Source organism: Pleurodeles waltl, chromosome 4_1, assembly GCF_031143425.1.
Source record: "Pleurodeles waltl isolate 20211129_DDA chromosome 4_1, aPleWal1.hap1.20221129, whole genome shotgun sequence".
NCBI lineage: Eukaryota > Metazoa > Chordata > Amphibia > Caudata > Salamandridae > Pleurodeles > Pleurodeles waltl.
The window spans coordinates 37922591-37949659 of record NC_090442.1 but is presented as its reverse complement, the minus strand read 5'-3'; the positions used below and the strand labels follow the sequence as shown (position 1 = coordinate 37949659).

Sequence of the window (27069 nt, the reverse complement as noted above, 5' to 3'; positions counted from 1 at the left end):
ACTTCTTATGAATGAGGAACTCTGAAATTGTCACATTCCAATTTGTACGTCCTTAAAACTCTGCGGGTTATTCAAATGGGCAGATTGTTTTTTAAATTCCTTTCTGTCTTGAGTTGTAGTTATATTGATACAGAGGCATAATTGTTGAATGATATATATTGGTTTGATTGAAATATGTTCGTAGAGGTGGTGATAGGCTTTCTGTGTCTGTCTGAGAGAAAGGACCGGTTAACGTCTTTTTCCAAGAGCAATTTGTTGTGAAAGGTATCAGGCAAAGGAGTATGTATTGTGATGTGGTTCTCTGACTGTTTCTGTCCACTTGCCAAAAGTTCCAAGGCCCTATGATAGCACAAAAATGGTAAGATTGAAGTGGTGGGTGCCGGAGGTTAAAAATGGTCAGTTTAATTAAAGACAGAAAAGTGAAACGAATGACTGCAGAAATACTCTATGTGGCCATGAACTGAGATGAAAGGATGATTTTGGAACTCTGTCTTGCAGATTACCCTCAATGCCGCAATGGATAGGGCACTACTCTCACAGACCAGGGTGTGTAAGTTTAAGTCTATCTGAGGTGCACACCCTGAACTAATACATTTTTGCTGAAACCTAATCATATTGTTTACTCTTCCTCGTAGCAGCTTTCCAGGGTGATAGTATATTGCAACAGAGCCATTCCACTTCTTCACTGAAAAGAGTCATGCTGGTTACCCAAATGTGCAGCGTGTCATTTTATACAGCTTTCTTCATTGAAATTAAACTTGGACTCACTTGAAATATTCTCTTTCAAAATGAATGTTTTGAGCTGCTGTGAATTTTATTTCTAGAGGTGGTGACAGGCTTTCAGGTACGTGCTTAGGTCAAGGCCCTGTTCATTTCACTTGTAAAAGCTAATTCAGGGAGCAAATTAGCAAGTCAAGAAATGGGAAGTCTGAACTACTGTCAAAGCAGTTTCATTCTCTTTTCAAATAATCCAAAAATACCATTGCACCATAAAACAGAGTATTCAATAAAAGAAGATAGGAGGATTAACGGCAAAAAAGCACATCATAAGATATGAAACTTTGGAAATTATCTAGATATTGTTTGAAAAAACTCTTTTGATGGAAAGAAGATGAAGAACGGTATGGGATCCTGTCCTGCGCACCTGTAATTGATATGTTCCACATCCATTCATACCACCTAACCCTAAACACCCAAACATATTGCAGTCAGTGACCATGTGGCCTAATGGATAAGGCGTCTGACTTCGGATCAGAAGATTGAGGGTTCGAGTCCCTTCGTGGTTGAATCTTTTTCTCACAGCACCCAACTTATCTTTACATACAAACTGGAAATACACTCTTACAATACTCCTTTCACTCTCACTCATTAAGAAAGCCCAATGCAAACTGCACAATCAGTCACGTTATGCCTTCAGCATTGCTACTTTTCTGTCTTTCTGCCATACCAAAGTACCTCTTCATAAATGCCACGGATATGCAATACGTATACAACAATATGACATGGCACAATCATTCCGAACAGAACTGTGGGTAGATTCAGTGCAGGGAGTGTGTGCGTGCAGAAAGCAGAAACTATGCATGGGTAGAAGCTCTATGATTTTCTCCAGGAATAATGCAAATTGTCCCTCAGAAAAAGTATAGTACTAGAGAAGAATCATAAAGGATTGACACAATTGCTGCCTTTGCTGTTGCCCCAGTTGTGTAATCTGTCAAAGACTGGGCTCTTGCAGATTGAGGCACCTAGTTGCAATTGTGTGGTAAAAATCACCCTTACAACCATTTTTGCTATAAACTTGAGATCTTTCTGAGATACTATCTCAGAGACTTCTTATGAATGAGGAACTCTGAAATTGTCACATTCCAATTTGTACGTCCTTAAAACTCTGCTGGTTATTCAAATGGGCAGATTGTTTTTTAAATTCCTTTCTGTCTCGAGTTGTAGTTATATTGATACAGAGGCATAATTGTTGAATGATATATATTGGTTTGATTGAAATATGTCCGTAGAGGTGGTGATAGGCTTTCTGTGTCTGTCTGAGAGCAAGGACCGGTTAACGTCTTTTTCCAAGAGCAGTTTGTTGTGAAAGGTATCAGGCAAAGGGGTATGCATTGTGGTGTGGTTCTCTGACTGCTTCTGTCCACTTGCCAAAAGTTCCAAGGCCCTATGATAGCACAAAAACGGTGAGATTGAAGTGGTGGGTGCCGGAGGTTTAAAATGGTCAGTTTAATTAAAGACAGAAAAGTGAAACGAATGACTGCAGAAATACTGTATGTGGCCATGAACTGAGATGAAAGGATGATTTTGCAACTCTGTCTTGCAGATTACCCTCAATGCCGCAATGGATAGGGCACTACTCTCACAGACCAGGGTGTGTAAGTTTAAGTCTATCTGAGGTGCACACCCTGAACTAATTCATTTTTGCTGAAACCTAATCATATTGTTTACTCTTCCTCGTAGCAGCTTGCCAGGGTGATAGTATATTGCAACAGAACCATTCCACTTCTTCACTGAAAAGAGTCATGCTGGTTACCCAAATGTGCAGCGTGTCATTTTATACAGCTTTCTTTATTGAAATTAAACTTGGACTCACTTGAAATATTCTCTTTCAAAATTAATGTTTTGAGCTGCTGTGAATTTTATTTCTAGAGGTGGTGACAGGCTTTCAGGTACGTGCTTAGGTCAAGGCCCTGTTCATGTCACTTGAATAAGCTAATTCAGGGAGCAAATTAGCAAGTCAAGAAATGGGAAGTCTGAACTAATGTCAAAGCAGTTTCATTCTCTTTTCAAATAATCCAAAAATACCATTGCAGCATAAAACAGAGTATTCAATAAAAGAAGAAAGGAGGATTAACGGCAAAAAAGCACAGCATAAGATATGAAACTTTGGAAATTATCTAGATATTGTTTGAAAAAACTCCTTTGATGGAAAGAAGATGAAGAACGGTATGGGATCCTGTCCTGCGCACCTGTAATGGATATGTTCCACATCCAATCATACACCTAACCTTAAACACCCAAACATATTGCAGTCAGTGACCATGTGGCCTAATGGATAAGGCGTCTGACTTCGGATCAGAAGATTGAGAGTTCGAGTCCCTTCGTAGTTGAGTCTTTTTCTCACAGCACCCAACTTATCTTTACATACAAACTGGAGGCACACTCTTACAATACTCCTTTCACTCTCACTCATTAAGAAAGCCCAATACAAACTGCACAATCAGTCACGTTATGCCTTCAGCATTGCTACTTTTCTGTCTTTCTGCCATACCAAAGTACCTCTTCATAAATGCCTTGGATATGCAATACGTATACAACAATATGACATGGCACAATCATTCTGAACAGAACTGTGGGTAGATTCAGTGCAGGGAGTGTGTGCGTGCAGAAAGCAGAAACTATGCATGGGTAGAAGCTCTATGATTTTCTCCAGGAATAATGCAAATTGTCCCTCAGAAAAAGTATAGTACTAGAGAAGAATCATAAAGGATTGACACAATTGCTGCCTTTGCTGTTGCCCCAGTTGTGTAATCTGTCAAGGACTGGTCTCTTGCAGATTGAGGCACCTAGTTGCAATTGTGTGGTAAAAATCACCCTTACAACCATTTTTGCTATAAACTTGAGATCTTTCTGAGATACTATCTCACAGACTTCTTATGAATGAGGAACTCTGAAATTGTCACATTCCAATTTGTACGTCCTTAAAACTCTGCTGGTTATTCAAATGGGCAGATTGTTTTTTAAATTCCTTTCTGTCTCGAGTTGTAGTTATATTGATACAGAGGCATAATTGTTGAATGATATATATTTGTTTGATTGAAATATGTTCGTAGAGGTGGTGATAGGCTTTCTGTGTCTGTCTGAGAGCAAGGACGGGTTAACGTCTTTTTCCAAGAGCAGTTTGTTGTGAAAGGTATCAGGCAAAGGAGTATGTATTGTGATGTGGTTCTCTGACTGCTTCTGTCCACTTGCCAAAAGTTCCAAGAGCCTATGATAGCACAAAAATGGTAAGATTGAAGTGGTGGGTGCCGAAGGTTTAAAATGGTCAGTTTAATTAAAGACAGAAAAGTGAAACGAATGACTGCAGAAATACTGTATGTGGCCATGAACTGAAATGAAAGGATGATTTTGGAACTCTGTCTTGCAGATTTACCCTCAATGCCGCAATGGATAGGGCACTACTCTCACAGACCAGGGTGTGTAAGTTTAAGTCTATCTGAGGTGCACACCCTGAACTAATACATTTTTGCTGAAACCTAATCATATTGTTTACTCTTCCTCGTAGCAGCTTGCCAGGGTGATAGTATATTGCAACAGAACCATTCCACTTCTTCACTGAAAAGAGTCATACTGGTTACCCAAATGTGCAGCGTGTCATTTTATACAGCTTTCTTTATTGAAATTAAACTTGGACTCACTTGAAATATTCTCTTTCAAAATGAATGTTTTGAGCTGCTGTGAATTTTATTTCTAGAGGTGGTGACAGGCTTTCAGGTACGTGCTTAGGTCAAGGCCCTGTTCATGTCACTTGTATAAGCTAATTCAGGGAGCAATTTAGCAAGTCAAGAAATGGGATGTCTGAACTACTGTCAAAGCAGTTTCATTCTCCTTTCAAATAATCCAAAAATACCATTGCAGCATAAAACAGAGTATTCAATAAAAGAAGAAAGGAGGATTAACGGCAAAAAAGCACATCATAAGATATGAAACTTTGGAAATTATCTAGATATTGTTTGAAAAAACTCCTTTGATGGAAAGAAGATGAAGAACGGTATGGGATCCTGTCCTGCGCACCTGTAATTGATATGTTCCACATCCATTCATACCACCTAACCCTAAACACCCAAACATATAGCAGTCAGTGACCATGTGGCCTAATGCATAAGGCGTCTGACTTCGGATCAGAAGATTGAGGGTTCAAGTCCCTTCATGGTTGAGTCTTTCTCTCACAGCACCCAACTTATCTTTACATACAAACTGGAAATACACTCTTACAATACTCCTTTCACTCTCACTCATTAAGAAAGCCCAATGCAAACTGCACAATCAGTCATGTTATGCCTTCAGCATTGCTACTTTTCTGTCTTTTTGCCAAACCAAAGTACCTCTTCATAAATGCCACGGATATGCAATATGTATACAACAATATGACAAGGCACAATCATTCCGAACAGAACTGTGGGTAGATTCAGTGCAGGGAGTGTGTGCGTGCAGAAAGCAGAAACTATGCATGGGTAGAAGCTCTATGATTTTCTCCAGGAATAATGCAAATTGTCCCTCAGAAAAAGTATAGTACTAGAGAAGAATCATAAAGGATTGACACAATTGCTGCCTTTGCTGTTGCCCCAGTTGTGTAATCTGTCAAGGACTGGTCTCTTGCAGATTGAGGCACCTAGTTGCAATTGTGTGGTAAAAATCACCCTTACAACCATTTTTGCTATAAACTTGAGATCTTTCTGAGATACTATCTCACAGACTTCTTATGAATGAGGAACTCTGAAATTGTCACATTTCAATTTGTACGTCCTTAAAACTCTGCTGGTTATTCAAATGGGCAGATTGTTTTTTAAATTCCTTTCTGTCTCGAGTTGTAGTTATATTGATACAGAGGCATAATTGTTGAATGATATATATTGGTTTGATTGAAATATGTTCGTTGAGGTGGTGATAGGCTTTCTGTGTCTGTCTGAGAGCAAGGACCGGTTAACGTCTTTTTCCAAGAGCAGTTTGTTGTGAAAGGTATCAGGCAAAGGAGTATGTATTGTGATGTGGTTCTCTGACTGCTTCTGTCCACTTGCCAAAAGTTCTAAGGCCCTATGATAGCACAGAAACGGTAAGATTGAAGTGGTGGGTGCCGGAGGTTTAAAATGGTCAGTTTAATTAAAGACAGAAAAGTGAAACGAATGACTGCAGAAATACTGTATGTGGCCATGAACTGAGATGAAAGGATGATTTTGGAACTCTGTCTTGCAGATTACCCTCAATGCCGCAATGGATAGGGCACTACTCTCACAGACCAGGGTGTGTAAGTTTAAGTCTATGTGAGGTGCACACCCTGAACTAATACATTTTAGCTGAAACCTAATCATATTGTTTACTCTTCCTCGTAGCAGCTTGCCAGGGTGATAGTATATTACAACAGAACCATTCCACTTCTTCACTGAAAAGAGTCAAGCTGGTTACACAAATGTGCAGCGTGTCATTTTATACTACTTTCTTTATTGAAATTAAACTTGGACTCACTTGAAATATTCTCTTTCAAAATGAATGTTTTGAGCTGCTGTGAATTTTATTTCTAGAGGTGGTGACAGGCTTTCAGGTATGTGCTTAGGTCAAGGCCCTGTTCATGTCACTTGTATAAGCTAATTCAGGGAGCAAATTAGCAAGTCAAGAAATGGGAAGTCTGAACTACTGTCAAAGCAGTTTCATTCTCTTTTCAAATAATCCAAAAATACCATTGCAGCATAAAACAGAGTATTCAATAAAAGAAGAAAGGAGGATTAACGGCAAAAAAGCACAGCATAAGATATGAAACTTTGGAAATTATCTAGATATTGTTTGAAAAAACTCCTTTGATGGAAAGAAGATGAAGAACGGTATGGGATCCTGTCCTGCGCACCTGTAATTGATATGTTCCACATCCATTCATACCACCTAACCCCAAACACCCAAACATATTGCAGTCAGTGACCATGTGGCCTAATGGATAAGGCGTCAGACTTCGGTTCAGAAGATTGAGGGTTCGAGTCCCTTCGTGGTTGAGTCTTTTTCTCACAGCACCGAACTTATCTTTACATACAAACTGGAAATACACTCTTACAATACTCCTTTCACTCTCACTCATTAAGAAAACCCAATGCAAACTGCACAATCAGTCACGTTATGCCTTCAGCATTGCTACTTTTCTGTCTTTCTGCCATACCAAAGTACCTCTTCATAAATGCCACGGATATGCAATACGTATACAACAATATGACATGGCACAATCATTCCGAACAGAACTGTGGGTAGATTCAGTGCAGGGAGTGTGTGCGTGCAGAAAGCAGAAACTATGCATGGGTAGAAGCTCTATGATTTTCTCCAGGAATAATGCAAATTGTCCCTCAGAAAAAGTATAGTACTAGAGAAGAATCATAAAGGATTGACACAATTGCTGCCTTTGCTGTTGCCCCAGTTGTGTAATCTGTCAAGGACTGGTCTCTTGCAGATTGAGGCACCTAGTTGCAATTGTGTGGTAAAAATCACCCTTACAACCATTTTTGCTATAAACTTGAGATCTTTCTGAGATACTATCTCACAGACTTCTTATGAATGAGGAACTCTGAAATTGTCACTTTCCAATTTGTACGTCCTTAAAACTATGCTGGTTATTCAAATGGGCAGATTGTTTTTTAAATTCCTTTCTGTCTCGAGTTGTAGTTATATTGATACAGAGGCATAATTGTTGAATTATATATATTGGTTTGATTGAAATATGTTCGTAGAGGTGGTGATAGGCTTTCTGTGTCTGTCTGAGAGCAAGGACCGGTTAACGTCTTTTTCCAAGAGCAGTTTGTTGTGAAAGGTATCAGGCAAAGGAGTATGTATTGTGATGTGGTTCTCTGACTGCTTCTGTCCACTTGCCAAAAGTTCCAAGGCCCTATGATAGCACAAAAACGGTAAGATTGAAGTGGTGGGTGCCGGAGGTTTAAAATGGTCAGTTTAATTAAAGACAGAAAAGTGAAACGAATGACTGCAGAAATACTGTATGTGGCCATGAACTGAGATGAAAGGATGATTTTGGAACTCTGTCTTGCAGATTAACCTCAATGCCGCAATGGATAGGGCACTACTCTCACAGACCAGGGGGTGTAAGTTTAAGTCTATCTGAGGTGCACACCCTGAACTAATACATTTTTGCTGAAACCTAATCATATTGTTTACTCTTCCTCGTAGCAGCTTGCCAGGGTGATAGTATATTGCAACAGAACCATTCCACTTCTTCACTGAAAAGAGTCATGCTGGTTACCCAAATGTGCAGCGTGTCATTTTATACAGCTTTCTTTATTGAAATTAAACTTGGACTCACTTGAAATATTCTCTTTCAAAATGAATGTTTTGAGCTGCTGTGAATTTTATTTCTAGAGGTGGTGACAGGCTTTCAGGTACGTGCTTAGGTCAAGGCCCTGTTCATGTCACTTGTGTAAGCTAATTCAGGGAGCAAATTAGCAAGTCAAGAAATGGGAAGTCTGAACTACTGTCAAAGCAGTTTCATTCTCTTTTCAAATAATCCAAAAATACCATTGCAGCATAAAACAGAGTATTCAATAAAAGAAGAAAGGAGGATTAACGGCAAAAAAGCACATCATAAGATATGAAACTTTGGAAATTATCTAGATATTGTTTGAAAAAACTCCTTTGATGGAAAGAAGATGAAGAACGGTATGGGATCCTGTCCTGCGCACCTGTAATTGATATGTTCCACATCCATTCATACCACCTAACCCTAAACACCCAAACATATTGCAGTCAGTGACCATGTGGCCTAATGGATAAGGCGTCTGACTTCGGATCAGAAGATTGAGGGTTCGAGTCCCTTCGTGGTTGAATCTTTTTCTCACAGCACCCAACTTATCTTTACATACAAACTGGAAACACACTCTTACAATACTCCTTTCACTCTCACTCATTAAGAAAGCCCAATGCAAACTGCACAATGAGTCACGTTATGCCTTCAGCATTGCTACTTTTCTGTCTTTCTGCCACACTAAAGTACCTCTTCATAAATGCCTTGGATATGCAATACGTATACAGTACAACAATATGACATGGCACAATCATTCTGAACAGAACTGTGGGTAGATTCAGTGCAGGGAGTGTGTGCGTGCAGAAAGCAGAAACTATGCATGGGTAGAAGCTCTATGATTTTCTCCAGGAATAATGCAAATTCTCCCTCAGAAAAAGTATAGTACTAGAGAAGAATCATAAAGGATTGACACAATTGCTGCCTTTGCTGTTGCCCCAGTTGTGTAATCTGTCAAGGACTGGTCTCTTGCAGATTGAGTCACCTAGTTGCAATTGTGTGGTAAAAATCACCCTTACAACCATTTTTGCTATAAACTTGAGATCTTTCTGAGATACTATCTCACAGACTTCTTATGAATGAGGAACTCTGAAATTGTCACATTCCAATTTGTACGTCCTTAAAACTCTGCTGGTTATTCAAATGGGCAGATCGTTTTTTAAATTCCTTTCTGTCTCGAGTTGTAGTTATATTGATACAGAGGCATAATTGTTGAATGATATATATTGGTTTGATTGAAATATGTTTGTAGAGGTGGTGATAGGCTTTCTGTGTCTGTCTGAGAGCAAGGACCGGTTAACGTGTTTTTCCAAGAGCAGTTTGTTGTGAAAGGTATCAGGCAAAGAAGTATGTATTGTGATGTGGTTCTCTGACTGCTTCTGTCCACTTGCCAAAAGTTCCAAGGCCCTATGATAGCACAAAAACGGTAAGATTGAAGTGGTGGGTGCCGGAGGTTTAAAATGGTCAGTTTAATTAAAGACAGAAAAGTGAAACGAATGACTGCACAAATACTGTATGAGGCCATGAACTGAGATGAAAGGATGATTTTGGAACTCTGTCTTGCAGATTACCCTCAATGCCGCAATGGATAGGGCACTACTCTCACAGACCAGGGTGTGTAAGTTTAAGTCTATCTGAGGTGCACACCCTGAACTAATACATTTTTGCTGAAACCTAATCATATTGTTTACTCTTCCTCGTAGCAGCTTGCCAGGGTGATAGTATATTGCAACAGAACCATTCCACTTCTTCACTGAAAAGAGTCATGCTGGTTACCCAAATGTGCAGCGTGTCATTTTATACAACTTTCTTTATTGAAATTAAACTTGGACTCACTTGAAATATTCTCTTTCAAAATGAATGTTTGAGCTGCTGTGAATTTTATTTCTAGAGGTGGTGACAGGCTTTCAGGTACGTGCTTAGGTCAAGGCCCTGTTCATGTCACTTGTATAAGCTAATTCAGGGAGCAAATTAGCAAGTCAAGAAATGGGAAGTCTGAACTACTGTCAAAGCAGTTTCATTCTCTTTTCAAATAATCCAAAAATACCATTGCAGCATAAAACAGAGTATTCAATAAAAGAAGAAAGGAGGATTAACGGCAAAAAAGCACAGCATAAGATATGAAACTTTGGAAATTATCTAGATATTGTTTGAAAAAACTCCTTTGATGGAAAGAAGATGAAGAACGGTATGGGATCCTGTCCTGCGCACCTGTAATTGATATGTTCCACATCCATTCATACCACCTAACCCTAAACACCCAAACATGTTGCAGTCAGTGACCATGTGGCCTAATGGATAAGGCGTCTGACTTTGGATCAGAAGATTGAGGGTTCGAGTCCCTTCATGGTTGAGTCTTTTTCTCACAGCACCCAACTTATCTTTACATACAAACTGGAAACACACTCTTACAATACTCCTTTCACTCTCACTCATTAAGAAAGCCCAATCCAAACTGCACAATCAGTCACGTTATGCCTTCAGCATTGCTACTTTTCTGTCTTTCTGCCATACCAAAGTACCTCTTCATAAATGCCATGGATATGCAATACGTATATGTTGGACTTTTGGCCATACGCATGGTCATCCCTAGTCTTTTTGCCTCCTTCCTCCTGGTTTTTCTGACCTCTCGCTGTTGGCTCTAGGACTCTGAGCACTTTATCACTGCTGACCAGTGCTAAAGTGCAGGTGCTCTCCCATCTAAAGTTGGTATGATTGGCTTATACCTAATTGGCATATTTAATTTACCTATAAGTCCCTTGTACAGTGGTATCTCTATACCCAGGGCCTGTAAATTAAATGCTACTAGTGGGCCTGCAGCGCTGCTTGCGCCACCCACTGAAGTAGACTTTCAAACCTGTCTCAGGCCTGCTAGCGCAGGGCCTGTGTGCGCAGTTTTCTGCCACAGGGACCTGGCATCTAAATTTACTTGCCAGGCCCAGAACCCCCCTTTTACTACATGTAAGTCACCCCTAAAGTACGCCCTAGCTAGCCCTATGGGCAGGGTGCCATGTATGTAGAAAGGCAGGACATGTGCCATATTGCCTGGCCTGTCCTGGTAGTGACAAACAGCCTAACTTGGTGTCTCACTGCTGTGAGTGCTGCCTTCTCATAGGATTGCATTAGAAATGCCCTGCCTTATGTGTAAAGGGTATTGTCTGATTTATGAGGGGTAGCGTAGGCGTGTTTGGTATGGTTGTGATGGTGATAATAAATACTGCTTACTGGTGTGGGTGTATTTTTTATTACTATCACAGAAATGCCACTTCTAGAAAGTGCGCATTTATCTGTGCTTATAATTCTGGTGTTTTGCAGCTTGACTCCAATCCACGTCTGGGCAGAGTGACAGTTGGGGCTTTGTGCATACTTTTCAGACAGCCTGTGCACAGGGAGGGTGGAGGTGTCACTGAGGTGCATCTACATACTGAATAGTCTTCCTGGGCTGAGAGAAGGGAGAGGCGGGGCACACCTACATTTGTAAAGGCTGTGCCCTGGCCTCACACAATAGGGTCGTTAACCCCCCACTGATGTTTGGAGCCTGTGCTGAAAGGAGAGAGGGGGCACTCCCAGAACCAGTTGTAACTGGCTGGAACCTCCTCTCCCTGTCATTGTAAAACACTGTAAAAAAAGGACTATAAGTACAGGGGAATTTTCCCCACAATTTGAACACTCTTGGAACTTGAAACTGGACACAGAACGCTGATGAATGGACTCACCAGGAAACCGCCATGGACTGCTGCTGCTGTGCTGACCTGTGACCTGCCTGGTCACTAGGAGGAACTGCCACCATCTGCACCCCTTGTGCTGGCCTGTAGCTGGGCCCACCAGCCCTGTGCTCCTTCTTGTTTAATTGTTCCCAGGGGCAGGGTGCTGTGGCCCCTGACCCCTGCTACGATCCTGCTTTTACGAGGAATAAGGCATTCTTTTAATGACTGAGGCTGCTGAGGGGCCATTGCACTTTGAAAGCGCTTTTCTTTTGCTAACAGAAAAATCACTGCCGCAGCCCGAGCTTGTGGATGTGCTCTAGCGCTTTGAAGGCGCTTTTCTTTCGTGCAAGGAAATCACCGCCGCAGCCCGGGATTTAAAATGTGTCCTAGCGCTCTGAAAAGCGCTCTCCTGCTGTTTAGGATCACCGCCGCAGCCGGGTTTTCAAGTTATTGCCGAGCGCGAGGATCGCGCTCAGCTCAGTGCCCCCGGGGCACAAGAAACCCCTTTCCAAAATAACGAGGAGCAAGTCTGCTCCTAGCGGTGCCCCCGGGGTAGGGATCGCTCCAAGGAGCGCCCCCGGGGCACCGGCCGGCCCGACCTGGTGCCGGTGTTGCCGTCGGAGGAGGAGGGAGAGGAGGACGCCTCTCCCTCCCCTGCTCCAGCCCCGGAGGGCTCGCTCTGCAGTGCGCGGCCGGGGGAGACAGCCTCATCGGAGGCTCGCCCCCGCTGCCAACTCTCTGGTGGGCCCCCTCGTGGGCCCGAGACCATCACAAATGGGGGCCCGCTCGCAGATCGGAGGGGGTGCGTGGTGCCCCCCTCCTGAACCCAAGGATTTCCCTGACTTGGGCCCCCCTTGGAGAGGGCCGGTGGAGGCCCGGGGGGCCCTCCAATGAGCACGGGTCCCAGAAGGGGCCCGTCAAGGAAGCAGAGAGGGTGCGTGCCGCCCCTCTCTATTTGCCAAGTTAGGGAGGCCCCCGTTTTGCGCAGAAGAGCGCCGGGGGCCCCATGATTCATTTTAGGCACTGGAAGTGCCTCTTCATCATTCCCAGGTACTTTTAAATGGACAAATATAATTATGATTTAAAAGTTCTTGCTACAGACTTTCTTAATTGTGTTATATTACCTGCCTGTACTATGATGCTTTTACATATGTGTGCACATGTTCCTTTTATGGGCATGACTTGCTAATATGTTTCCCTAACTTGCCATAGGTTTTCTAATGTTCCTACTATGGGCGTTTTATGATATGCTTATGACAAGTGTTCTAATGTGATAACGTGTTTCCTGACTACTGCTTATGTTGCAGAATACTGAGTAACCTGTGTGTTATGTGTGACTACTGCTAGTTTGCAGAGTAACTAATGTGTAACGTTCTGACAACTGCTAAGGTAGCAGGATTGTACTGTTATGTGATGTTGGTATAATAATTACGTTGTGTACAATACAGTGTATTTTCATATAATCTGGTGTTGTGTTTCCTTTGTGGTGGGGATATTGCGTCACATGTATGTGTGTGTTGTGCAAACGCTTTACGCATTGCCTCCGGGTTAAGCCTGACTGCTCGTGCCAAGCTACCAAGGGGGTGAGCAGGGGTTATCTTGGACGTGTAACTCCCTTGCCCTGACTAGAGTGGGTAAGTTCTGCCTGGCTGAGGTGCATACCCTAGCCAACCAGAAACCCCATTTCTAACAGTATACAACAATATGACATGGCACAATCATTCTGAACAGAACTGTGGGTAGATTCAGTGCAGGGAGTGTGTGCGTGCAGAAAGCAGAAACTATGCATGGGTAGAAGCTCTATGATTTTCTCCAGGAATAATGCAAATTGTCCCTCAGAAAAAGTATAGTACTAGAGAAGAATCATAAAGGATTGACACAATTGCTGCCTTTGCTGTTGCCCCAGTTGTGTAATCTGTCAAGGACTGGTCTCTTGCAGATTAAGTCACCTAGTTGCAATTGTGTGGTAAAAATCACCCTTACAACCATTTTTGCTATAAACTTGAGATCTTTCTGAGATACTATCTCACAGACTTCTTATGAATGAGGAACTCTGAAATTGTCACATTCCAATTTGTACGTCCTTAAAACTCTGCTGGTTATTCAAATGGGCAGATTGTTTTTTAAATTCCTTTCTGTCTCGAGTTGTAGTTATATTGATACAGAGGCATAATTGTTGAATGATATATATTGGTTTGATTGAAATATGTTCGTAGAGGTGGTGATAGGCTTTCTGTGTCTGTCTGAGAGCAAGGACCGGTTAACGTGTTTTTCCAAGAGCAGTTTGTTGTGAAAGGTATCAGGCAAAGGAGTATGTATTGTGATGTGGTTCTATGACTGCTTCTGTCCACTTGCCAAAAGTTCCAAAGCCCTATGATAGCACAAAAACGGTAAGATTGAAGTGGTGGGTGCCGAAGGTTTAAAATGGTCAGTTTAATTAAAGACAGAAAAGTGAAACGAATGACTGCAGAAATACTGTATGTGGCCATGAACTGAGATGAAAGGATGATTTTGGAACTCTGTCTTGCAGATTAACCTCAATGCCGCAATGGATAGGGCACTACTCTCACAGACCAGGGTGTGTAAGTTTAAATCTATCTGAGGTGCACACCCTGAACTAATACATTTTTGCTGAAACCTAATCATATTGTTTACTCTTCCTCGTAGCAGCTTGCCAGGGTGATAGTATATTGCAACAGAACCATTCCACTTCTTCACTGAAAAGAGTCATGCTGGTTACCCAAATGTGCAGCGTGTCATTTTATACAGCTTTCTTTATTGAAATTAAACTTGGACTCACTTGAAATATTCTCTTTCAAAATGAATGTTTTGAGCTGCTGTGAATTTTATTTCTAGAGGTGGTGACAGGCTTTCAGGTACGTGCTTAGGTCAAGGCCCTGTTCAGGTCACTTGTATAAGCTAATTCAGGGAGCAAATTAGCAAGTCAAGAAATGGGAAGTCTGAACTACTGTCAGTTCATTCTCTTTTCAAATAATCCAAAAATACCATTGCAGCATAAAACAGAGTATTCAATAAAAGAAGAAAGGAGGATTAACGGCAAAAAAGCACAGCATAAGATATGAAACTTTGGAAATTATCTAGATATTGTTTGAAAAAACTCCTTTGATGGAAAGAAGATGAAGAACTGTATGGGATCCTGTCCTGCACACCTGTAATTGATATGTTCCACATCCATTCATACCACCTAACCCTAAACACCCAAACATGTTGCAGTCAGTGACCATGTGGCCTAGTGGATAAGGCGTCTGACCTCGGATCAAAAAGTTGAGGGTTCGAGTCCCATCATGGTTGAGTCTTTTTCTAACAGCACCAACTTATCTTTACATACAAACTGGAAACACACTCTTACAATACTCCTTTCACTCTCACTCATTAAGAAAGCCCAATGCAAACTGCACAATCAGTCACGTTATGCCTTCAGCATTGCTACTTTTCTGTCTTTCTGCCATACCAAAGTACCTCTTCATAAATGCCACGGATATGCAATACGTACACAACAATATGACATGGCACAATCATTCTGAACAGAACTGTGGGTAGATTCAGTGCAGGGAGTGTGTGCGTGCAGAAAGCAGAAACTATGCATGGGTAGAAGCTCTATGATTTTCTCCAGGAATAATGCAAATTGTCCCTCAGAAAAAGTATAGTACTAGAGAAGAATCATAAAGGATTGACACAATTGCTGCCTTTGCTGTTGCCCCAGTTGTGTAATCTGTCAAGGACTGGTCTCTTGCAGATTGAGGCACCTAGTTGCAATTGTGTGGTAAAAATCACCCTTACAACCATTTTTGCTATAAACGTGAGATCTTTCTGAGATACTATCTCACAGACTTCTTATGAATGAGGAACTCTGAAATTGTCACATTCCAATTTGTACGTCCTTAAAACTCTGCTGATTATTCAAATGGGCAGATTGTTTTTTAAATTCCTTTCTGTCTCGAGTTGTAGTTATATTGATACAGAGGCATAATTGTTGAATGATATATATTGGTTTGATTGAAATATGTTCGTAGAGGTGGTGATAGGCTTTCTGTGTCTGTCTTAGAGCAAGGACCGGTTAACGTCTTTTTCCAAGAGCAGTTTGTTGTGAAAGGTATCAGGCAAAGGAGTATGTATTGTGATGTGGTTCTCTGACTGCTTCTGTCCACTTGCCAAAAGTTCCAAGGCCCTATGATAGCACAAAAACGGAAAGATTGAAGTGGTGGGTGCCGGAGGTTTAAAATGGTCAGTTTAATTAAAGACAGAAAAGTGAAACGAATGACTGCAGAAACACTGTATGTGGCCATGAACTGAGATGAAAGGATGATTTTGGAACTCTGTCTTGCAGATTACCCTCAATGCCGCACTGGATAGGGCACTACTCTCACAGACTAGGGTGTGTAAGTTTAAGTTTATCTGAGGTGCACACCCTGAACTAATACATTTTTGCTGAAACCTAATCATATTGTTTACTCTTCCTCGTAGCAGCTTGCCAGGGTGATAGTATATTGCAACAGAACCATTCCACTTCTTCACTGAAAAGAGTCATGCTGGTTACCCAAATGTGCAGCGTGTCATTTTATACAACTTTCTTTATTGAAATTAAACTTGGACTCACTTGAAATATTCTCTTTCAAAATGAATGTTTTGAGCTGCTGTGAATTTTATTTCTAGAGGTGGTGACAGGCTTTCAGGTACGTGCTTCGGTCAAGACCCTGTTCATGTCACTTGTATAAGCTAATTCAGGGAGCAAATTAGCAAGTCAAGAAATGGGAAGTCTGAACTACTGTCAAAGCAGTTTCATTCTCTTTTCAAATAATCCAAAAATACCATTGCAGCATAAAACAGAGTATTCAATAAAAGAAGAAAGGAGGATTAACGGCAAAAAAGCACAGCATAAGATATGAAACTTTGGAAATTATCTAGATATTATTTGAAAAAACTCCTTTGATGGAAAGAAGATGAAGAACGGTATGGGATCCTGTCCTGCGCACCTGTAATTGATATGTTCCACATCCATTCATACCACCTAACCCTAAACACCCAAACATATTGCAGTCAGTGACCATGTGGCCTAATGGATAAGGCGTCTGACTTCGGATCAGAAGATTGAGGGTTCGAGTCCCTTCATGGTTGAGTCTTTTTCTCACAGAACCCAACTTATCTTTACATACAACCTGGAAACACACTCTTACAATACTCCTTTCACTCTCACTCATTAAGAAAGCCCAATGCAAACTGCACAATCAGTCACGTTATGCCTTCAGCATTGCTACTTTTCTGTCTTTCTGCCATACCAAAGTACCTCTTCATAAATGCCTTGGATATGCAATACGTATACAACAATATGACATGGCACAATCATTCTGAACAGAACTGTGGGTAGATTCAGTGCAGGGAGTGTGTGCGTGCAGAAAGCAGAAACTATGCATGGATAGAAGCTCTATGATTTTCTCCAGGAATAATGCAAATTGTCCCTCAGAAAAAGTATAGTACTAGAGAAGAATCATAAAGGATTGACACAATTGCTGCCTTTGCTGTTGCCCCAGTTGTGTAATCTGTCAAGGACTGGTCTCTTGCAGATTGAGGCACCTAGTTGCAATTGTGTGGTAAAAATCACCCTTACAACCATTTTTGCTATAAACTTGAGATCTTTCTGAGATACTATCTCACAGACTTCTTATGAATGAGGAACTCTGAAATTGTCACATTCCAATTTGTACGTCCTTAAAACTATGCTGGTTATTCAAATGGGCAGATTGTTTTTTAAATTCCTTTCTGTCTCGAGTTGTAGTTATATTGATACAGAGGTATAATTGTTGAATGATATATATTGGTTTGATTGAAATATGTTCGTAGAGGTGGTGATAGGCTTTCTGTGTCTGTCTGAGAGCAAGGACCGGTTAACGTCTTTTTCCAAGAGCAGTTTATTGTGAAAGGTATCAGGCAAAGGAGTATTTATTGTGATGTGGTTCTCTGACTGCTTCTGTCCACTTGCCAAAAGTTCCAAGGCCCTATGATTGCACAAAAACGGTAAGATTGAAGTGGTGGGTGCCGGAGGTTTAAAATGGTCAGTTTAATTAAAGACAGAAAAGTGAAACGAATGACTGCAGAAATACTGTATGTGGCCATGAACTGAGATGAAAGGATGATTTTGGAACTCTGTCTTGCAGATTACCCTCAATGCCGCAATAGATAGGGCACTACTCTCACAGACCAGGGTGTGTAAGTTTAAGTCTATCTGAGGTGCACACCCTGAACTAATACATTTTTGCTGAAACCTAATCATATTGTTTACTATTCCTCGTAGCAGCTTGCCAGGGTGATAGTATATTGCAACAGAACCATTCCACTTCTTCACTGAAAAGTGTCATGCTGGTTACCCAAATGAGCAGCGTGTCATTTTATACAGCTTTCTTTATTGAAATTAAACTTGGACTCACTTGAAATATTCTCTTTCAAAATGAATGTTTTGAGCTGCTGTGACTTTTATTTCTAGAGGTGGTGACAGGCTTTCAGGTACGTGCTTAGGTCAAGGCACTGTTCATGTCACTTGTATAAGCTAATTCAGGGAGCAAATTAGCAAGTCAAGAAATGTGAAGTCTGAACTACTGTCAAAGCAGTTTCATTCTCTTTTCAAATAATCCAAAAATACCATTGCAGCATAAAACAGAGTGTTCAATAAAAGAAGAAAGGAGGATTAACAGCAAAAAAGCACATCATAAGATATGAAACTTTGGAAATTATCTAGATATTGTTTGAAAAAACTCCTTTGATGGAAAGAAGATGAAGAACGGTATGGGATCCTGTCCTGTACACCTGTAATTGATATGTTCCACATCCATTCATACCACCTAACCCTAAACACCCAAACATATTGCTGTCAGTGACCATGTGGCCTAATGGAAAAGGCGTCTGACTTCGGATCAGTAGACTGTGGGTTCGAGTCCCTTCATGGTTGAGTCTTTTTCTCACAGCTCCCAACTTATCTTTACATACAAACTGGAAATACACTCTTACAATACTCCTTTCACTCTCACTCATTAAGAAAGCGCAATGCAAACTGCACAATCAGTCACGTTATGCCTTCAGCATTGCTACTTTTCTGTCTTTCTGCCATACCAAAGTACCTCTTCATAAATGCCACGGATATGCAATACGTATACAACAATATGACATGGCACAATCATTCCGAACAGAACTGTGGGTAGATTCAGTGCAGGGAGTGTGTGCGTGCAGAAAGCAGAAACTATGCATGGGTAGAAGCTCTATGATTTTCTCCAGGAATAATGCAAATTGTCCCTCAGAAAAAGTATAGTACTAGAGAAGAATCATAAAGTATTGACACAATTGCTGCCTTTGCTGTTGCCCCAGTTGTGTAATCTGTCAAGGACTGGTCTCTTGCAGATTGAGGCACCTAGTTGCAATTGTGTGGTAAAAATCACCCTTACAACCATTTTTGCTATAAACTTGAGATCTTTCTGAGATACTATCTCACAGACTTCTTATGAATGAGGAACTCTGAAATTGTCACATTCCAATTTGTACGTCCTTAAAACTATGCTGGTTATTCAAATGGGCAGATTGTTTTTTAAATTCCTTTCTGTCTCTAGTTGTAGTTATATTGATACAGAGGCATAATTGTTGAATTATATATATTGGTTTGATTGAAATATGTTCATAGAGGTGGTGATAGGCTTTCTGTGTCTGTCTGAGAGCAAGGACCGGTTAACGTCTTTTTCCAAGAGCAGTTTGTTGTGAAAGGTATCAGGCAAATGAGTATGTATTGTGATGTGGTTCTCTGACTGCTTCTGTCCACTTGCCAAAAGTTCCATGGCCCTATGATAGCACAAAAACTGTAAGATTGAAGTGGTGGGTGCCGGAGGTTTAAAATGGTCAGTTTAATTAAAGACAGAAAAGTGAAACGAATGACTGCAGAAATACTGTATGTGGCCATGAACTGAGATGAAAGGATGATTTTGGAACTCTGTCTTGCAGATTACCCTCAATGCCGCAATGGATAGGGCACTACTCTCACAGACCAGGGTGTGTAAGTTTAAGTCTATCTGAGGTGCACACCCTGAACTAATACATTTTTGCTGAAACCTAATCATATTGTTTACTCTTCCTCGTAGCAGCTTGCCAGGGTGATAGTATATTGCAACAGAACCATTCCACTTCTTCACTGAAAAGAGTCATGCTGGTTACCCAATTATGCAGCTTGTCATTTTATACAGCTTTCTTTATTGAAATTAAACTTGGACTCACTTGAAATATTCTCTTTCAAAATGAATGTTTGAGCTGCTGTGAATTTTATTTCTAGAGGTGGTGACAGGCTTTCAGGAACGTGCTTAGGTCAAGGCCCTGTTCATGTCACTTGTATAAGCTAATTCAGGGAGCAAATTAGCAAATCAAGAAATGGGAAGTCTGAACTACTGTTAAAGCAGTTTCATTCTCTTTTCAAATAATCCTAAAATTCCATTGCAGCCTAAAACAGAGTATTCAATAAAAGAAGAAAGGAGGATTAACGGCAAAAAAGCACAGCATAAGATATGAAACTTTGGAAATTATCTAGATATTGTTTGAAAAAACTCCTTTGATGGAAAGAAGATGAAGAACGGTATGGGATCCTGTCCTGCGCACCTGTAGTTGATATGTTCCACATCCATTCATACCACCTAACCCTAAACACCCAAACATGTTGCAGTCAGTGACCATGTGGCCTAATGGATAAGGCGTTTGACTTCGGATCAGAAGCTTGAGGATTCGAGTCCCTTCATGGTTGAGTCTTTTTCTCACAGCACCCAACTTATCTTTACATACAAACTGGAAACACACTCTTACAATACTCCTTTCACTCTCACTCATTAAGAAAGCCCAATGCAAACTGCACAATCAGTCACGTTATGCCTTCAGCATTGCTACTTTTCAGTCTTTCTGCCATACCAAAGTACCTCTTCATAAATGCCATGGATATGCAATACGTATACAACAATATGACATGGCACAATCATTCTGAACAGAACTGTGGGTAGTTTCAGTGCAGGGAGTGTGTGCGTGCAGAAAGCAGAAACTATGCATGGGTAGAAGCTCTATGATTTTCTCCAGGAATAATGCAAATTGTCCCTCAGAAAAAGTATAGTACTAGAGAAGAATCATAAAGGATTGACACAATTGCTGCCTTTGCTGTTGCCCCAGTTGTGTAATCTGTCAAGGACTGGTCTCTTGCAGATTGAGTCACCTAGTTGCAATTGTGTGGTAAAAATCACCCTTACAACCATTTTTGCTATAAACTTGAGATCTTTCTGAGATACTATCTCACAGACTTCTTATGAATGAGGAACTCTGAAATTGTCACATTCCAATTTGTACGTCCTTAAAACTCTGCTGGTTATTCAAATGGGCAGATTGTTTTTTAAATTCCTTTCTGTCTCGAGTTGTAGTTATATTGATACAGAGGAATAATTGTTGAATTATATATATTGGTTTGATTGAAATATGTTCGTAGAGGTGGTGATAGGCTTTCTGTGTCTGTCTGAGAGCAAGGACCGGTTAACGTCTTTTTCCAAGAGCAGTTTGTTGTGAAAGGTATCAGGCAAAGAAGTATGTATTGTGATGTGGTTCTCTGACTGCTTCTGTCCACTTGCCAAAAGTTCCAAGGCCCTATGATAGCACAAAAACGGTAAGATTGAAGTGGTGGGTGCCGGAGGTTTAAAATGGTCAGTTTAATTAAAGACAGAAAAGTGAAACGAATGACTGCAGAAATACTGTATGAGGCCATGAACTGAGATGAAAGGATGATTTTGGAACTCTGTCTTGCAGATTACCCTCAATGCCCCAATGGATAGGGCACTACTCTCACAGACCAGGGTGTGTAAGTTTAAGTCTATCTGAGGTGCACACCCTGAACTAATACATTTTTGCTGAAACCTAATCATATTGTTTACTCTTCCTCGTAGGAGCTTGCCAGGGTGATAGTATATTGCAACAGAACCATTCCACTTCTTCACTGAAAAGAGTCATGCTGGTTACCCAAATATGCAGCTTGTCATTTTATACAGCTTTCTTTATTGAAATTAAACTTGGACTCACTTGAAATATTCTCTTTCAAAATGAATGTTTGAGCTGCTGTGAATTTTATTTCTAGAGGTGGTGACAGGCTTTCAGGTACGTGCTTAGGTCAAGGCCCTGTTCATGTCACTTGTATAAGCTAATTCAGGGAGCAAATTAGCAAGTCAAGAAATGGGAAGTCTGAACTACTGTCAAAGCAGTTTCATTCTCTTTTCAAATAATCCAAAAATACCATTGCAGCATAAAACAGAGTATTCAATAAAAGAAGAAAGGAGGATTAACGGCAAAAAAGCACAGCATAAGATATGAAACTTTGGAAATTATCTAGATATTATTTGAAAAAACTCCTTTGATGGAAAGAAGATGAAGAACGGTATGGGATCCTGTCCTGCGCACCTGTAATTGATATGTTCCACATCCATTCATACCACCTAACCCTAAACACCCAAACATGTTGCAGTCAGTGACCATGTGGCCTAATGGTAAAGGCGTCTGACTTCGGGTCAGAAGATTGAGGGTTCGAGTCCCTTCATGGTTGAGTCTTTTTCTCACAGAACCCAACTTATCTTTACATACAAACTGGAAACACACTCTTACAATACTCCTTTCACTCTCACTCATTAAGAAAGCCCAATGCAAACTGCACAATCAGTCACGTTATGCCTTCAGCATTGCTACTTTTCTGTCTTTCTGCCATACCAAAGTACCTCTTCATAAATGCCTTGGATATGCAATACGTATACAACAATATGACATGGCACAATCATTCTGAACAGAACTGTGGGTAGATTCAGTGCAGGGAGTGTGTGCGTTCAGAAAGCAGAAACTATGTATGGATAGAAGCTCTATGATTTTCTCCAGGAATAATGCAAATTGTCCCTCAGAAAAAGTATAGTACTAGAGAAGAATCATAAAGGATTGACACAATTGCTGCCTTTGCTGTTGCCCCAGTTGTGTAATCTGTCAAGGACTGGTCTCTTGCAGATTGAGGCACCTAGTTGCAATTGTGTGGTAAAAATCACCCTTACAACCATTTTTGCTATAAACTTGAGATCTTTCTGAGATACTATCTCACAGACTTCTTATGAATGAGGAACTCTGAAATTGTCATATTCCAATTTGTACGTCCTTAAAACTCTGCTGGTTATTCAAATGGGCAGATTGTTTTTTAAATTCCTTTCTGTCTCGAGTTGTAGTTATATTGATACAGAGGCATAATTGTTGAATGATATATATTGGTTTGATTGAAATATGTTCGTAGAGGTGGTGATAGGCTTTCTGTGTCTGTCTGAGAGCAAGGACCGGTTAACGTCTTTTTCCAAGAGCAGTTTATTGTGAAAGGTATCAGGCAAAGGAGTATGTATTGTGATGTGGTTCTCTGACTGCTTCTGTCCACTTGCCAAAAGTTCCAAGGCCCTATGATTGCACAAAAACGGTAAGATTGAAGTGGTGGGTGCCGGAGGTTTAAAATGGTCAGTTTAATTAAAGACAGAAAAGTGAAACGAATGACTGCAGAAATACTGTATGTGGCCATGAACTGAGATGAAAGGATGATTTTGGAACTCTGTCTTGCAGATTACCCTCAATGCCGCAATAGATAGGGCACTACTCTCACAGACCAGGGTGTGTAAGTTTAAGTCTATCTGAGGTGCACACCCTGAACTAATACATTTTTGCTGAAGCCTAATCATATTGTTTACTCTTCCTCGTAGCAGCTTGCCAGGGTGATAGTATATTGCAACAGAACCATTCCACTTCTTCACTGAAAAGTGTCATGCTGGTTACCCAAATGAGCAGCGTGTCATTTTATACAGCTTTCTTTATTGAAATTAAACTTGGACTCACTTGAAATATTCTCTTTCAAAATGAATGTTTTGAGCTGCTGTGACTTTTATTTCTAGAGGTGGTGACAGGCTTTCAGGTACGTGCTTAGGTCAAGGCCCTGTTCATGTCACTTGTATAAGCTAATTCAGGGAGCAAATTAGCAAGTCAAGAAATGGGAAGTCTGAACTACTGTCAAAGCAGTTTCATTCTCTTTTCAAATAATCCAAAAATACCATTGCAGCATAAAACAGAGTATTCAATAAAAGAAGAAAGGAGGATTAACAGCAAAAAAGCACATCATAAGATATGAAACTTTGGAAATTATCTAGATATTGTTTGAAAAAACTCCTTTGATGGAAAGAAGATGAAGAACGGTATGGGATCCTGTCCTGCGCACCTGTAATTGATATGTTCCACATCCATTCATACCACCTAACCCTAAACAACCAAACATATTGCTGTCAGTGACCATGTGGCCTAATGGATACGGCGTCTGACTTCGGATCAGGAGATTGAGGGTTCGAGTCCCTTCATGGTTGAGTCTTTTTCTCACAGCACTCAACTTATCTTTACATACAAACTGGAAATACACTCTTACAATACTCCTTTCACTCTCACTCATTCAGAAAGCCCAATGCAAACTGCACAATCAGTCACGTTATGCCATCAGCATTGCTACTTTTCAGTCTTTCTGCCATACCAAAGTACCTCTTCATAAATGCCACGGATATGCAATACGTATACAACAATATGACATGGCACAATCATTCTGAACAGAACTGTGGGTAGATTCAGTGCAGGGAGTGTGTGCGTGCAGAAAGCAGAAACTATGCATGGGTAGAAGCTCTATGATTTTCTCCAGTAATAATGCAAATTGTCCCTCAGAAAAAGTATAGTACTAGAGAAGAATCATAAAGGATTGACACAATTGCTGCCTTTGCTGTTGCCCCAGTTGTGTAATCTGTCAAGGACTGGTCTCTTGCAGATTGAGGCACCTAGTTGCAATTTTGTGGTAAAAATCACCCTTACAACCATTTTTGCTATAAACTTGAGATCTTTCTGAGATACTATCTCACAGACTTCTTATGAATGAGGAACTCTGAAATTGTCACATTCCAATTTGTACGTCCTTAAAACTATGCTGGTTATTCAAATGGGCAGATTGTTTTTTAAATTCCTTTCTGTCTCGAGTTATAGTTATATTGATACAGAGGCATAATTGTTGAATGATATATATTGGTTTGATTGAAATATGTTCGTAGAGGTGGTGATAGGCTTTCTGTGTCTGTCTGAGAGCAAGGACCGGTTAACGTCTTTTTCCAAGAGCAGTTTATTGTGAAAGGTATCAGGCAAAGGAGTATGTATTGTGATGTGGTTCTCTGACTGCTTCTGCCCACTTGCCAAAAGTTCCAAGGCCCTATGTGTAGCACAAAAACAGTAAGATTGAAGTGGTGGGTGCCGGAGGTTTAAAATGGTCAGTTTAATTAAAGACAGAAAAGTGAAACGAATGACTGCAGAAACACTGTTTGTGGCCATGAACTGAGATGAAAGGATGATTTTGGAACTCTGTCTTGCAGATTACCCTCAATGCCGCAATGGATAGGGCACTACTCTCACAGACCAGGGGGTGTAAGTTTAAGTCTATCTGAGGTGCACACCCTGAACTAATACATTTTTGCTGAAACCTAATCATATTGTTTACTCTTCCTCGTAGCAGCTTGCCAGGGTGATAGCATATTGCAACAGAACCATTCCACTTCTTCACTGAAAAGAGTCATGCTGGTTACCCAAATGTGCAGCGTGTCATTTTATACAACTTTCTTTATTGAAATTAAACTTGGACTCACTTGAAATATTCTCTTTCAAAATGAATGTTTTCAGCTGCTGTGAATTTTATTTCTAGAGGTGGTGACAGGCTTTCAGGTACGTGCTTAGGTCAAGGCCCTGTTCATGTCACTTGTATAAGCTAATTCAGGGAGCAAATTAGCAAGTCAAGAAATGGGAAGTCTGAACTACTGTCAAAGCAGTTTCATTCTCTTTTCAAATAATCCAAAAATACCATTGCAGCATAAAACAGAGTATTCAATAAAAGAAGAAAGGAGGATTAACGGCAAGAAAGCACAGCATAAGATATGAAACTTTGGAAATTATCTAGATATTATTTGAAAAAACTCCTTTGATGGAAAGAAGATGAAGAACGGTATGGGATCCTGTCCTGCGCACCTGTAATTGATATGTTCCACATCCATTCATACCACCTAACCCTAAACACCCAAAAATAGCACAGTCAGTGACCATGTGGCCTAATGGTAAAGGCGTCTGACTTCGGATCAGAAGATTGAGGGTTCGAGTCCCTTCATGGTTGAGTATTTTTCTCACAGCACCCAACTTATCTTTACATACAAACTGGAAACACTCTCTTACAATACTCCTTTCACTCTCACTCATTAAGAAAGCCCAATGCAAACTGCACAATCAGTCACGTTATGCCTTCAGCATTGCTACTTTTCTGTCTTTCTGCCATACCAAAGTACCTCTTCATAAATGCCATGGATATGCAATACGTATACAACAATATGACATGGCACAATCATTCTGAACAGAACTGTGGGTAGATTCAGTGCAGGGAGTGTGTGTGTGCAGAAAGCAGAAACTATGCATGGATAGAAGCTCTATGATTTTCTCCAGGAATAATGCAAATTGTCCCTCAGAAAAAGTATAGTACTAGAGAAGAATCATAAAGGATTGACACAATTGCTGCCTTTGCTGTTGCCCCAGTTGTGTAATCTGTCAAGGACTGGTCTCTTGCAGATTGAGGCACCTAGTTGCAATTGTGTGGTAAAAATCACCCTTACAACCATTTTTGCTATAAACTTGAGATCTTTCTGAGATACTATCTCACAGACTTCTTATGAATGAGGAACTCTGAAATTGTCATATTCCAATTTGTACGTCCTTAAAACTATGCTGGTTATTCAAATGGGCAGATTGTTTTTTAAATTCCTTTCTGTCTCGAGTTGTAGTTATATTGATACAGAGGCATAATTGTTGAATGATATATATTGGTTTGATTGAAATATGTTCGTAGAGGTGGTGATAGGCTTTCTGTGTCTGTCTGAGAGCAAGGACCGGTTAACCTCTTTTTCCAAGAGCAGTTTATTGTGAAAGGTATCAGGCAAAGGAGTATGTATTGTGATGTGGTTCTCTGACTGCTTCTGTCCACTTGCCAAAAGTTCCAAGGCCCTATGATTGCACAAAAACGGTAAGATTGAAGTGGTGGGTGCCGGAGGTTTAAAATGGTCAGTTTAATTAAAGACAGAAAAGTGAAACGAATGACTGCAGAAATACTGTATGTGGCCATGAACTGAGATGAAAGGATGATTTTGGAACTCTGTCTTGCAGATT

At 40.6% G+C, this 27069-nt stretch overlaps 7 non-coding genes across 7 annotated transcripts; all 7 read left to right on the top strand.

Annotated features, from left to right (window-relative positions):
• Positions 1-1213: 1213 nt before the first annotated feature.
• Positions 1214-1286, top strand: TRNAR-UCG (transfer RNA arginine (anticodon UCG)). The gene has a single exon. It is a non-coding gene; the product is annotated as a tRNA-Arg (tRNA).
• A 7227-nt stretch (positions 1287-8513) lies between these two features.
• TRNAR-UCG (transfer RNA arginine (anticodon UCG)) lies at positions 8514-8586 on the top strand. The gene has a single exon. It is a non-coding gene; the product is annotated as a tRNA-Arg (tRNA).
• A 1756-nt stretch (positions 8587-10342) lies between these two features.
• On the top strand, positions 10343-10415 carry TRNAQ-UUG (transfer RNA glutamine (anticodon UUG)). Its single transcript has one exon. It is a non-coding gene; the product is annotated as a tRNA-Gln (tRNA).
• A 6417-nt stretch (positions 10416-16832) lies between these two features.
• Positions 16833-16905, top strand: TRNAR-UCG (transfer RNA arginine (anticodon UCG)). Its single transcript has one exon. It is a non-coding gene; the product is annotated as a tRNA-Arg (tRNA).
• A 5400-nt stretch (positions 16906-22305) lies between these two features.
• Positions 22306-22378, top strand: TRNAR-UCG (transfer RNA arginine (anticodon UCG)). Its single transcript has one exon. It is a non-coding gene; the product is annotated as a tRNA-Arg (tRNA).
• Positions 22379-24130: 1752 nt separating this feature from the next.
• TRNAR-UCG (transfer RNA arginine (anticodon UCG)) lies at positions 24131-24203 on the top strand. Its single transcript has one exon. It is a non-coding gene; the product is annotated as a tRNA-Arg (tRNA).
• Positions 24204-25956: 1753 nt separating this feature from the next.
• On the top strand, positions 25957-26029 carry TRNAR-UCG (transfer RNA arginine (anticodon UCG)). Its single transcript has one exon. It is a non-coding gene; the product is annotated as a tRNA-Arg (tRNA).
• The last annotated feature ends 1040 nt before the right edge of the window (positions 26030-27069 follow it).